A 15,113-nucleotide genomic window follows, 5' to 3' on the forward strand; every position below is an offset into this window, starting at 1 on the left:
ATAGTCTCAATGCTTTTTTCCAGCATCACTCCCTATTTCATTTCCCAGTATCACTCCCTATTTTCAGTCTTATTTTCTAGTATCACCCCCTATTTCATTTCCTGACCCCCAGCTTAGTCACTTATGGGGGTGGTGCTGTCAAAAGAAAAAGTATACAAAATGTTGGTTAAAATGTCAAATAAAGTTGGCAGAGCAAAAAAACAAAACAAAACACATTTTGTCCTCAACTTATTCCTAGTGAACACAATGGCTCCCCAACTCATTTTTAGTGAGCACAATGGCTATTAATATTGTTTCTAGCCCCCATCATGGCTCTTTTAATTTCTAGTTCCCAGTTTGGCTCCCCAACTTATTCAGAGTAAACACCATGGCTCTACAACTCATTTCTAGTGAGCACTATCGCTTCTAATAATAATAATTTCTAGCCCCCAGAATGCTCCTCCCAGTTCCCATTATGTCACCCCTCTTATTGCTATTTCCCTGCATGGCTCCCTATTCCATTTGTATTCAACAGCATGGCTCATCTTATTTCTAATGCCCCCCCCCCCAGCATGGCTCGCCATCTTATATCTTATGACCTTGCCCCAGCTCGGCTTCCTTCTCATCTTGTTCCAATTAAGGTTTCTCTCTCATTCTTAGCCTCATGTACTGCTTCCCATCTTACCCCTGCTCCCCAGCATTTCTCAACATGTTTGACCCACTTTCTTCTTGTTTATATCTCATTCCTGATCCCCAGCAAAGCTACCTAGTCTCATTCCTAGCCATCTCAATCCTAATCTGAAGCATGGCTACCTCATTCATTTGTTGTCCCCACAATGGCTTCATCTCTCATTTCTTGCCCCCCAAAATGCCCCCCATTCATAGTCTATATGCTTATAGAGGGGCAACTTCCATTGACAATAATCAGTCACAATAAAACCGTGGTCTAGATGGAGCTCGAAAACAATTGGGAGTCCAAATAGAGAATGACCGTAGTGCTGACCACAGCCGCTACACAGGTATGCTGCACGCCCCAAACGTTGTGGGGCAATTATGTCACTGTTTTCTGTATTGGGGAGGGGGGTCCTTATGGTCAGATGCCAAGCGATCAGCCTACTATCCCCTCTTCTATGGACGGGGGAAAACAAATTCAGATGGGAGTACCCCTTTAACATTCAGCCCAACTTGGAGACATATACTGAAGTCATGGGGTCCCATATCAAAGCCTATGTAGTGCCCTACCCCCCAAAGAGAGCTTAGAAAAAAGTACCATTCCTTAATAAGAAGTTAAGTGCCCCTTGTGAAAGGAGTAGTATAATGCACGTGTAAAGCCAATGAGGATTATGTTCTTTCTACCTCTATCACCCCCACAGAAGATCAATGGAGCTGTGAGACAGACATCCTGTCAATAGGTGATCAATGCCTCTAGTGGGCCGACCACTTTAAATGCAACAGAAGATATAAAATCCTTATCTATCGGCTGCAGGAAAACGCAAATTAATGTCTCCTACTTAAGGCCACATTCACACAACGTATCTTTTGTATTAATTGCGGCTGTTGTTGCAATTTGCAACAACGGCTGTGATTAATACAAAAAAATATATTTAATTGAAAATGAATGGGATCCCAGCCGGAGTGTATACACATTAGGAAAGATTTATTAAACATGGTGTAAAGTGAATCTGGCTCAGTTGCCCCTAGCAACCAATCAGATTCCACCTTTCATTTTCCAAAGAGTCTGTGAGGAATAAAAGTGGAATCTGATAGGTTGCTAGGGGCAACTGAGTCAGTTTCACTTTACACCATGTTTGATAAATCTCCCCCTTTAAGCATACACTCTGGCCGGACCTTTTTGTCAGTATGAAAACGTATACCTCAAACACAGGGCCCTATTACACAAAACGATTACTGGCCGCATTCGGCCGATATCGGCCGTTACTGACGGTAATTGTCTTGTGTAATAGAAGGCAATGATCGGCCGACCATTGGGGGATCATTGTAGTCATTTGTCTTTCAACATGTTGAAAGACAAACAACTAATATAGCAATGATCTGCTGACGTTTCCTCGTGGAATAGGAGCAGCGGCAGCAGACCACTGCAATCTGCCATGGGCTGCCCGGACAATCTAGCAATCACCCGGGCTGCCCCCCTGACAGCGCTTGCTTTGCTCCCCTCAGTCGCCCCGTGTAATAGGGGCTTTAGTGCACATAAAAGGTCTCTCTACACGTGGCTGCAGCCGGGCAGCATGTCATCCTTATAATTCATGTCTGTGCAGCAGATTTTATAGCAGAAGAGCACAGGCAGATATAGAGAAGTGAATCAGCAAACAACTTTGTACCTAAAAATGACATGATAATAAAAAAGTATTCGCCTTAAGTTGTTTCATTCAGCAACAAACTGAAGTACAGTCCAATCCCATGGCCAATGAGTGAAAAATAACAAAATCACAAATCACTTCTATGGAGGCTTTTATGAATGTGTGAATGGTTACCAGGCTGTAACTTCCAGTGCAACAGTAGACGTCCACCTACACATAATGCTTTGGTGATGATGGATGGCTCCTGCTTAGTGTATATCAGCAGTGATTTGTAGCATATGGATTACAGTGCATTAAACACTTATTGTAACATATTGCTATGCCCCTGTGCTTTATGCTGTAAGGGACTATTGATCATGTGTCTCATCAGATGGCAGACCACCTCCTACACACTGTATACACTGTCTATGTAATTACTTGTCAGATCACAACTCCTTCCACACACAGATCCATGGCTCTTATTTATAGCATGGGCGGATACTAAATGCATTAATATGCAAAATGGGAAATGATGAGACCAATACTAAAAGTATTTATACATTGTGAGGGAACAAGGTTCATTTATTGAAATTAATGAAGCTACCACTTTTTAACTTGAAAATTTTTTTTTTTTTTGCTTCTATAGGCTATTTTTAGAGGTATATATTGTAGAGGTTCATTTTTCTTGTACTACTACTTATCTGTTGTAGTTGATGTGGCAGGCACTGGACTCATATTTACCCACTTGTAGTGTCCCGGTATGGGTGGTCCACTAAGTTTTATTCCACCTTGGTAAAGTACCTCTGCCAGGTATCGCACAATGGGGATGAATGTGCCATTAGATTATTTCGCCACTAGAGGTCTCACTCTGTTCTATAAATATGCATTTGTTTACATGAGCACAGCTGGAGGGAATGGGTTAACTTATGTTCTCTGTCTGTTCACTGTTCTATCCAATCACAGGTGCAGGTGCCTGACACAGCTGTCTACCAGCTACACTTTTTCTCTCTCCTTTCCTCACACAGCCCCAGCAATGGGAGATAGCCATATGCTACGTTTACACGGAGCGATAATTCGCCCAATCGATCGTTTAACGATTTTGAAGCAACAATTTGGTTTTTATAACGATCAGGGTTAAGACGAATAAATCATTTAAAAAATAGTAAGAAAAATCGTTATTAATATCGTTATTGTTATCATTTTTAAGATCGCTAAAGCCCATCTTTTACATAGGGTAAATCGGTGAAAGACTGTTTACATGAAGTGATCTGCGAATTTTCAGCGAACGACGATTTAAGAACATGTTGAAAGATCAAAATGAACGATTTCTCGCTCGTTGTTTGATCGTTTGCTGTGTTTACACGGTGCGATTATCGCTCAAATTCGAACTATAATCGTTCTGTGTAAACGCAGCATTAGTTTCCCATAAGGGTGATTGGTTCCTGATGGGAGGTCTTCTTCAGTTGGTAAGACCGTTAGAAGCACTGCCCCACCCCAATAGCAACAATGTTTATATTAGAAGGGGCAGGTGAACAGGTGAACTTGTCAGTAACAGGTGAATATACTTGCGCAATTTTAGCGACTTTTTACTTAGATACATTCACTATGGCAGTGCTACATTGTGGTCCCCATTGATGATGTTTTTACTAGAGATGAGCGAACTAGGTTCGGGTTCGAGTCGATCCGAACCCGGTTCGGTATTTGATTAGCTGGGGCTGCTGAACTTGGATAAAGCTCTAAGGTTGTCTGGAAAACATGGATACAACCAATAACTATATCCATGATTTCCACATAGCCTTAGGGCTTTATCTAAGCGGTTCTACTACATCACTGACTGACCTCTGCTACTTATAATGGTAAAGATCATCGCTCGGTTACCATGACAATCTTACTCGTGTCAGTAAGAAAAAATTGTTAAGGACCTTCCATCTTCTACATCTTTTATTGCCCAATAGTGGACATGTGACTGTGTGCATGTGTGAGGCATTGACTCACAAGATCTTAGAATTTCTATTGGCTGCTATATTTCAGCTATTTGCATATGTGCTGTGATTGGCTGTTAGCGTTTACAGTGTGGCCATTATTTCCAATGGGCCATTATTTTCTATGGGAAGTTAGGGGTCTTTAAACGTAAATTTGTTACAATTTAAATGACAAATCCCATCAAAACCAAAATTAAATAACACCTGTCAACGCCGAGTGCTTCGAAGAGCAGTTGGAACGGAGTCTGTGCGCAAAGCAATTCGGGCTGTATTAATCGCAGAACAATTGCTTTTCCAAGCACTATAATGACATCACTAATAGTATAATCATAGACATCATTGACGACATCACTGATGTCATAACAATTACTGACAACAATGACAAGTTTATCGACAACATCACTGTTGACATCACTGATGACATCAATGAGTAGTGATGACATCACTGAAAATATTACCGATGACATCATTGATGACATCATCAATTACATCACTGATGACAATGATTGACAACAATAACTTTATCAACAATATCATTGTTGACATAATCGATGACACCATCAGATAGTGATGACATCTTTGGTGACATCATCAATGACATCATATATGACATCGATGACATCACTGATGACATCACTTTTTTTTCTATTCTTCATTATTTGTGGTTATATTTTGTTTCACTGGGTCTCTGTCTAGGTAGAGATGTTGGATTTTTGTTATTGTACATACAGTCCAGAGTCAGAGTGGTAGATTAGCCCTGGCTGGAACGCCAGCAGGACTTATGGTGACATTTTAGTGTTTTAAATGTAAAGCAGTATTTGGGGTGTTGTCTCTCTCATTTTACTACTCCTGTACATTCATATATTTATGCGGTATTTTTGTATTCATGTCAGTGTTAATAATAAAGATTTTCGTGATGTGCTACCATTTTTTGTGCATATGCTTTTTTTCTTTTGAGAGGTTGATGACATAATCTATGACATCATCGATGACATCAATGACATCACTGATGACAATGATTGACAACAATGACAGCTTTATCAACAACATCATCCTTGACATCATCAAATAGTGATGACATCATCGATGACATCATCAATGACATGACAGATGGCATCATCGATGACATCACTGATGTTATCATCAATGAAATCATCAATGACATCAATAACATCACTGATGACAAAATCAATGACGTCATCGATGACATCTTTAATTACATCACTGATGACAAAGATTGACAACAATGATACCTTTATCGACGACCTCATCGTTGACATCACTGATGATCATCAAAAAGTAACTTTGGAACAGTCCCTTTAAGGGCAACTTTGGTACAGTCACTTTAAAAGCGACTTGGGTACTGTCCCCTCTGCTTTGCTACTTTACTGACTGAACTCTGCTACGTCATGCGGGTATCGGCTCTACTATATCACTGACTGACCTCTGCTACTTATAATGGTAAAGATCATTGCTCGGTTACCATGACAATCTTACTCATGTCAGTGAGACAAAATTGTTAAGGACCTTCCATCTTCTATTGGCCAATAGTGGACATGTGACTGTGTGGATGTTGTGAGGCATTGACTGACAAGACCTTAGAATTTCTATTGGCTGCTATATTTCAGCTATTTGCATATGTGCTGTGATCTGATGGCTTGTAAAAAAATTCAAACCATTGTTAACAAATATATGTTCCTTAAAATCGCTCTATTCCCAGGCTTATAACACTTTTATTCTTTGGTCTATGGGGCTGTGTGAGGTGTAATTTTTTGCGCCATGAAGTGTTCTTTCTATCGGTACCTTGATTGCGCATATGCGACTTTTTGATCACTTTTTATTACATTTTTTCTGGATTTGATGCGACCAAAAATGCGCAATTTTGCACTTTGGAATTTTTGTGCGCTTACGCCATTTACCGTGCGAGATCAGGAATGTGATTAATTAATAGTTCGGGCGATTACGCGCGCTGCAATACTAAACATGTTTATTTATTTATTGGGGGAGGGGATTTTTATTAATAAAAAAACATTTTTACTTTTATTTTTACTGTAACTAGAAGTCCCCCTGGGGGACTTGTATATAGACAGCACTGATCTCTCATAGAGATCAATGCTGTGTATATTCACAGCAAAGATACTTCAGATCGGTCATAGATTGCTATGACCTGCTGCAGGCCATAGCAATCTATTGCCGAGCCGGGATCAGCGTCATTCCGACGCCAGCGGGACCCCGCTTTGAACACCCCCCGCGGCACCATGACGTATCAGATACGTCATGGGTCACTATGGGGTTAAACGTAAATTTCTTCAAAATGACAAAACCGATTGAAACCAAAAATAGATAGCACACCTAACAGCGCGAAGGGATTCAAAACGTAGTTTGAACGGAGTCTGTGCGCAAAGCCGTTCGGGCTGTATTATTCGCAGAAGAATGGCTGGAAGAAGGCGGAAGAAAAAGAAGAATACGGATTACAGTATAGTGCTTTTTCAAGTACTATAAAAATACGGAATACAATATAGGGCTTTTTCAAGCACTATAATGACTTCATTAATAGTATAATCGTAGACATCATTGACGTCATCACTGATAACAATCATTTAAAAAAATGATAACTTTATCAACAACATCACCATTGACATCACTGATTACATCATCGAGTAGTGATGACATCATCGTTGACATCACTGATGACAATGATTACCATTAATGATAACTTTATTCACATCATCGTTGACATCATCAAATAGTGATTACATCATCGATGATATCATCAATGACATCACAGATTACGTCATTGATGACATCACTGATGACATCATCAATTACATCACTGATGACATCATCAATGATATCACTGATGACAATGATTGACAACAATGATAACTTTATTGACAACATTATCATTGTTGACATCATCGAATACTGATGACATCATCGATGACATCTTCGATTACATTACTGATGTCATTGATGATTTCATTGATGATATCGTCGATGATGTCATCACTGATGACAATGATTGACAACAATGATAACTTTATCGACAATATCATCGTTGACATCATCAAATAGTAATGACATCTTCGATGGCATCATCAATGACATCACTGATAACATTACTTGTAACAATCATTGACAACAATGATAACTTTATCGACAACATCATTGTTGACATCACTGATGATCATGAAAGAGTAACTTTGGTACAGTCCCTTTAAGAGCAACTTTAGTACAATCCCGTTAAGAGCAACTTCAGTACAGTCCCCTTAAGAACAAATTGGGTACTGTCCCCTCTGCCCTACCAAATCACTGACTGACCTCTGCTATTTATAATGGTAAAGATCATTGCTCGGTTACCATGACAATCTTATTCATGTCAGTGAGACAAAATTGTTAAGGACCTTCCATCTTCTACATCTTCTATTGGCCAATAGTGGACATGTGACAGTGTGGATGTTGTGAGGGATTGAGTGACAAGACCATAGATTTTCTATTGGCTGCTATATTTCAGCTATTTGCATATGTGCTGTGATTGGCTGTTAGCGTATACAGTGTGGCCATTATCAGTTGGCAATTATTTTTTATGGGAAACTAGGGTCTTTAAACGTAAATTTGTTAAAAACAACAAATCCAATCAAAACCAAAAATAGATAGCACACCTGTCTCCGCCGAGGTATTTAAAGCGCAGTTTGAACGTTGTCTGTGCGCAAAGCAGTACGGACTGTATTAATCGCAGCACAATGGCTGGAAGAAGAAGAAGAATACGGAATACAATATAGTGCTTTTTCAAGCACTATAATGACATAATTAATAGTATCATCGATGACATCACTGATGAGAATAATTAACAACAATGATAACTTTATCGACAACATCATCGTTGACATCATCGATAACATCATCAATGACATCACTGATGACAATGATTGACAACAATGATAACTTTATCGACAACATCATCGATGACATTACTGATGACATCATCGAATAGTAATGACATCGATGACATCATCAATGGCATCTTCGATGACATCATCGAGTAGTGATGACATCGTTGACATCATCAATGACATCATCAATGACATTATCAATGACATTATTGACGAGAATGATTGACAACAATGCTAACTGTATCGACAACATCATTGAATAATGATGAAATCATCGATGACATCACTAATGACATTATCAATGACATTACTGATGACAATGATTGATAACAATGATAACTTTAAAGGGGTAGTGCATACTTATACAACTTTGTAATGTATGTTATGTCTGTGAATCTCCCCCTTCCCCGTGTCCCACCACCCCCACCCGTGTATCCGAAAGTGTGGTGTGCTATAGTCACCTGTCACGTGCCGACACCTGTCTCCAATCTTCATTCAGTGACGTCTTCTTCGGCCGGCAGGCGAACAGCTCCGTCTGTTCCGAATGCCGGCCGCCCTCTGCAGCGTCATCCGATGCTCAGCCGCGATTGGCTGAGCATAACTGTGCTCAGCCAATCGTGACTGAGCAGCTGATGACGCGGCCGCGTCATCAGCCGCGATTGGCTGAGCATAACTGTGCTCAGCCAATCGCGGTTGAGCACAGTTGTGACGCGGCAGAGGGGGGACCGGCAGCAGCCACTCGGCCGTCTGTCCGAAGATGACGTTTGGCACAAAATGGCGGACGGCCCTCGACACGGATCAGGTAATGTATAATGCACCAACACTTCTGGGTACACGGGTGGGGGTGGTGGGACACGGGGAAGGGGGCTATTCACAGACATAACATACATTACAAAGTTGTATAACTTTGTAATGTGTGTTATTCTGTGAATAATTTTTTAGCGCCGCACTACCCCTAGACGACCTAGGACGTACCGGTACGTCCTGGAAGTCTGTCCCCAGATGACCCTGGACGTACCAGTACGTCCTGAGCTATGAAGCGTGCTCCAAAGCGCATTAACTCAAACGCACGGCCGGGCGTTTAAGTGTGACAGGGGGAGTCCCCTGTCACTTACCGATCGGGACCCCACAGTATGACTGCGGGGGTCCCGATCGTTAAAACGGACCACCGGAGGTCTCTCACCTGCCTCCGTCCGGTCCGTTCGGCGCTCTGGTCACTGAACCTGCACAGGCAGGCTCAATCAGCAGAGCGCCGATAGCACTGATCAATGCTATGCCTATGGCATAGCAATGATCAGTGTATAAAGTGAAACTAATCAATGTACATGTCCCCCAAAGGGACTTAAAATGTGAAAAAAAAGTAAAAAAATCACTAACACACTACCCAAAAACCCCTCCCCCAATAAAAGTCTAAATCACCCCCCTTTCCCATTACATAAATAAAACATATAAAAATAAATAAACATATAATATACCATAGTGTGCGTAATTGTCTGATCTATTAAAATATAACAAGCGTCATTGCGAACGGTGAACGGCGTAAACGAAAAGAGCGTTTACAGTGTGGCCATTATTTCCAATGGGCCATTATTTTGTATGGGAAATTAGAGGTCTTTAACCCCTTAACGACATATATATACGTATATTTACGCCCTGATGCCGGTAAGGACGTTCAGAGCGGGGCCGCGCGGCGACCCCACTCTGAACCGCGGCAGTCCCGGGTGCCGCTTGTAGCCCGGGACCGCAGGTATTAGCGGCACGGTCCGATCGCCGTGCCCGCTAATACAGTAATCAGATGCAGCTGTCAAACAAGACAGCTGCATATGATTACCGGATTCAGCTGTTCCCTGGTGTCTAGTGGCGGAGATCGCTCCCCCGGGATGTTATCCCGGAGGAGCGATCTCCGTTTCTGTAGCCGGTCGGGGACCGCCCCCGGCTCGGCACTCGTTTACTTCCGGCTGCTGCAGCCGGAAGTAAACGAGTGCCTATCTCATGGATCTCTGCAGCATATCTATGCTGCAGAGATCTCTATGAGAGATCAGAGCACTTATACTAGAAGTCCCCCAGGGGGCTTCTAGTATAAGTGTTAAAGTAAAAAAAAAAGTGTTGTTAATAGTAAAAAGCCCCCTCCCCTAATAAAAGTCTGAATCCCCCTTTTCCCAGGTTATAAATAAAAGTAAATAAATAAATAAACATGTTTGGTTTCGCCGCGTGCGTAATCGCATGAACTATTAATTAATCACATTCCTGATCTCGCACGGTAAATGGCTTCAGCGCAAAAAAATCCCAAAGTGCAAAATTGCGCATTTTTGGTCGCATCAAATCCAGAAAAATTGTAATAAAAAGCGGTCAAAAAGTCATATATGCGCAATCAAGGTACCAATAGAAAGAACACATCATGGCGCAAAAAATGACACCTCACACAGCCCCATAGACCAAAGGATAAAAGCGCTATAAGCCTGGGAATGGAGCGATTTTAAGTGACGTATATTTGTTGACAAGGAGGAAAAAACTAAAACGCAAAAATCGAAATTGGCTCTGTCCTTAAGGGGTTAAAAGTAAATTTGTTAAAAACGAGAAATCCGATCAAAACCAAAAATAGGTAGCACACCTGTCACCGCTGAGGGCTTCAAAGCGCAGTGTGAACAGAGTCTGTGCGCAAAGCGGTTCGGGCTGTATTAATCGCAGAACAATGGCTGGAAGAAGAAGAATACGGATTACAATATAGTGCTTTTTCAAGCACTATATTGACATCATTAATAGTATAATCGTAGACATCATTGACGATATCCCTGATAACAATCATTAACAACAATGATAACTTTATCGACAACATCACAGATGACATCATCGAGTAGTGATGACATCATCGATTACATCATTGTTGACATCATCGATGACATCATCCATGACATCTTCGATGACATCTCAATGACATCATCAATTACATCACTGATGACATCATCAGTGATATCACTGATGACATCATCGATGACTCCATCAATTATATCACTGATGACATCATCAATGACATCACTGAAGACAATGATTGACAACAATGATAACTTTATTGACAACATTATTGTTGACATCATTGATGACATCATCGAATAGTGATGACATCATCAATGACTTCTTCGATGACAACATAAATGTAATAATCAATGACATCATCAATGTCATAATCGATGACATCACTGATGACATCATCAATGACATCGCTAATGACATCACTGGTGAAAATGATTGACAACAATGATAACTTTATCGACAACATCATCGTTGACATGACTGATGATTGTCAAAGAGTAATTTTGGTACAGTCCCTTTTAGAGCAACTTTGGTAAAGTCACTTTAAGAGCAACTTTGGTACAGTCCCGCAGAACAATTGCTGGAAGAAGAATACGGAATACAATATAGGGCTTTTTCAAGCACTATAATGACATCATTAATAGTATAATCGTAGACATCATTGACGACATCACTGATAATCATTGACAAGAATGATAACTTTATCGACAACATCACCGTTGACCATTGACATCACTGATGACATCATCGAGTAGTGACGATGATGACATCATCAATGACATCACTGATGACATCATCAATGACATCACTGATGACATCATCAATGACATCATCGATGACATCACTGATGACATCATCAATGACATCACTGATGACATCATCAATGACATCACTGATGACATCATCAATGACATCACTGATGACATCATCAATGACATCATCAATGACATCACTGATGACATCATCAATGACATCACTGATGACAATGATTGACAACATCATCATTGACATCATTGAATAGTGATGACATTGATAACATCTTCGAAGACATCATCAATGATATCACTGATGACATCATCGATAACATCGCTAATGACATCATCGATGACATCACTGATGACAATGATTGACAACAATGATAACTTTATTGACATCATCGTTGACATCACCAATGACATCATCGATGACATCATCGAATAGTGATGACATCATCGATGACATCACTGATGACATCATCAGTGACATCACTGATGACAATCATTGACAACAATGATAAGTTTATCGATAACATCATCGTTGACATCACTGATAATCATCAAAGAGTAACCTTGGTACCTCAGGCTTTCAGAGCCAATAGTGGACATGTGACTGTGTGGATATTGTGAGGCATTGACTGACAAGACCTTAGAATTTCTATTGGCTGCTATATTTAAGCTATTTGCATATGTGCTGTGATTGGCTGTTAGCGTATACAGTCTGGCCATTATTTCCAATGGGCCATTATTTTCTATGGGAAATTAGGGGTCTTTAAACGTAAATTTGTTAAAAACGACAAATCCCATCAAAACCAAAAATAGATAGCACACCTGTCTCCGCTGAGAGCTTCGAAGCGCAGTTTGAATGCAGGCTGTGCGCAAAACGGTTTGGGCTGTATTAATCGCAGAACAATGGCTGGAAGAAGAAGAAAAATATGGATTACAATATAGGATAATTACAATATATACCAGTGCTTCTCAAACTTTTTCTGCTGGAGCCTCACCCAAAAGACCAAGGCAATGCCTGGGCCTCACCAGACTGACCAAGAGGGCGCCTGGGCCTCACTATCTGTGGTGAAAGTCCATTTAAAAGCTAAAAATAATGCTAGGGCCGCCTTTCACCTGTCTCCTAAGCTCTATATGCTAATAAAGCAAGTACAAAATAAGTTAATAATGTTGCTAAAATGGAGATTTTTTTCAAACAGCAAAACAACTGTGCAGATCATAGCCACTTTTGTGAAAACTGGCTCCCCAGCTGGGCCTCACCAACAACTAGGGGGTGCCTCACTGGCGAGGCCCGCCTCACAGTTTGAGAAGCACTGATATATACGATAATGATGCTAAACAGCAGAGAGGATCAGAGTCTGCGCTGCAACTCCCACCTGGACAAAAAACAAGGCATAAACAGTATATCCCAAGTAGGATAATATCGGATAAAGTCCTTATTGTGGGGCTCAACCTTAAAGATAAAAGATGCTCAAAAAGTTCTTTACTTTATCCCAATATCGGCGTTACAGGTAGTAACAGTCCGCTGTATGGGTGGGACTACAATGAAATGATAAAATACTGCAAATAGTTCAGTTACACAATGAAACTGCAATGTGTGAACACAGCCTAGATGTTCTGCAACAGCTTTGGGTGGGGAATGGGCAGGGTGGAGGACTGTGATGAACAGCTGAGGGAAAGCAATGCATTCTGGAACCTGTAGTACTAAGTACAACTTCTCAACCAGGAAGTGCAGAAACACAATACAGAACAAAACCCCCCAAAACAAATGGATTTTTGGTAGTTTCAAAAATGGGATAGATAGGTAAGTAATGCTGTATACTTTTGCAGGAGGGTTTCCTCTCACTGGAGTTCCTTTTTAAGAAGAAGGAGGTCACAGCAAGAGAGGAAGTTATTAGACATTTATAGATTTTCTTTAATGCTGATGGGGACATTGTAAGCCAGGTTATAGACATACTTTAAAATACAAGGTCCCCTGCCAGTCCCTGTATTCTATAGAAAAACATCATATGCTTTACCTCTATATACTGCATGTGCGTCACCTTATCTGCAGAGAAGATCTGTGACATGTCTGTAAACCAATGAGCATGCTGCAGATGTGTACATCTGTTTCCTGCAACTTTCTCTACATTGTGGATTGCAGGTTCCATACCCCATGCATGAGTACTGTAATCGTACTTTGCTGTAGATTTACAGCCTGATCTGCTACATCTTACCACACTTGTAGACATGAGCACTTTACCAATTCCATGTATAAAAGATCCAACCACTGAAATATCTTTTTAAAGAACTTAAAGGGGAATGAATCTAACCTGCTGATAGCCCCCTATAGCGCCGGGGACGCTGACACATATCTTCCTCCTCGGTGCCGGTCCTGCACTGTAAGTCGGGGTAAAGTCCACTCCAGAGCACCATTAGGAGCAATGCCGCGACACCCAGCCTGCCCCCTCCTTTGATTATCATTAGAAGGAGGGGTTGGATGACGCCGCAGTGCTCCGGAGTGGGCTTTACCCTGACTAACAGTGCAGGACCGGCGCAGAGGAGGAAGGTAACACACATATCTTTCTCCTCAGCGTCACCAGCGCTATAGGGCACTATAAGCAGCTTAGATTTGTCTAACCTCCTTATAGTTCCCCTTTAATCTCAGCCATATCCTTATATCTGCCCGTTCTCTAGTGACGGTATCGTTGTGAGAACTGCACTTATCTGGAACTGTCAACATCAAATGATCCATTGTTCCACAGGTGGTAAAAGAGGTTTCCTCCATTCAGGAATTCCATGACAAAGAAAATATTGTCCTTTAGGGAGATAAGGAAACAGATTACATCAGAAAAACTGGATAATAATGGAGAATCCAACAAAAAAAAATTCCCTAAAAATTAGCTTTTAGCAAATCTCCAAATCCCTACAGTCGTCTGCTCTGGTATTAGCCTATAGGGAGTTACCCTATGGTCATGATGGTAAAGACACAAAGTAAGGTTGTGCTGTGGTTGCCTTGTGGTTGACCATATACAATATGTACTTATAAAATGTTGCTGCTAATGCTGCATTGTTTGTAAATTTGTCAATTTTAGAAATTACACCCTAATTGTTAATTAGCTAAAATGGACAGATTTTAAACAGCTGCTTCTCAGTAGTACCGACTGCATATAGCCAACTACACTGCAAACACAACACAACCACAATGTGTTTTTAACCACCATTAAAGTTTTACCCTTGAAGAGCAAACAAATATTAATTTTCCACCCAGTCTCCACATGGGGGAATCCATGTACATAACAACCCTTTAAAACTTTAGGGCTCATGCACACTAAGCAAAAGACAAGGAATTGGGGTATGTGCACACTGAGGAAAAGGCGAGGAATTCAGCTTGAAATTCAGCTTGAAATT

The 15,113-nt window shown here is 40.9% G+C and overlaps 1 protein-coding gene across 2 annotated transcripts in view; it reads right to left on the minus strand.

Moving 5' to 3' along the window:
* The window catches only part of HSPH1 (heat shock protein family H (Hsp110) member 1), an 87,683-nt gene extending 73,568 nt beyond the window's left edge, over positions 1–14,115 (minus strand). Inside the window, exons 1-2 of one of the 2 annotated variants that reach the window (XM_069972080.1) lie at positions 14,036–14,115; positions 12,549–12,633 (exon numbers count right to left, since the gene is read on the minus strand). The gene's annotated coding sequence lies outside the window, so the exon portion shown is untranslated. The remainder of the gene's footprint in view (positions 1–12,548; positions 12,634–14,035) is intronic. The other variant, XM_069972081.1, reaches the window with a different exon arrangement.
* Between the last annotated feature and the right edge of the window lie 998 nt (positions 14,116–15,113).

Source organism: Dendropsophus ebraccatus, chromosome 5 (assembly GCF_027789765.1).
Source record: "Dendropsophus ebraccatus isolate aDenEbr1 chromosome 5, aDenEbr1.pat, whole genome shotgun sequence".
NCBI lineage: Eukaryota > Metazoa > Chordata > Amphibia > Anura > Hylidae > Dendropsophus > Dendropsophus ebraccatus.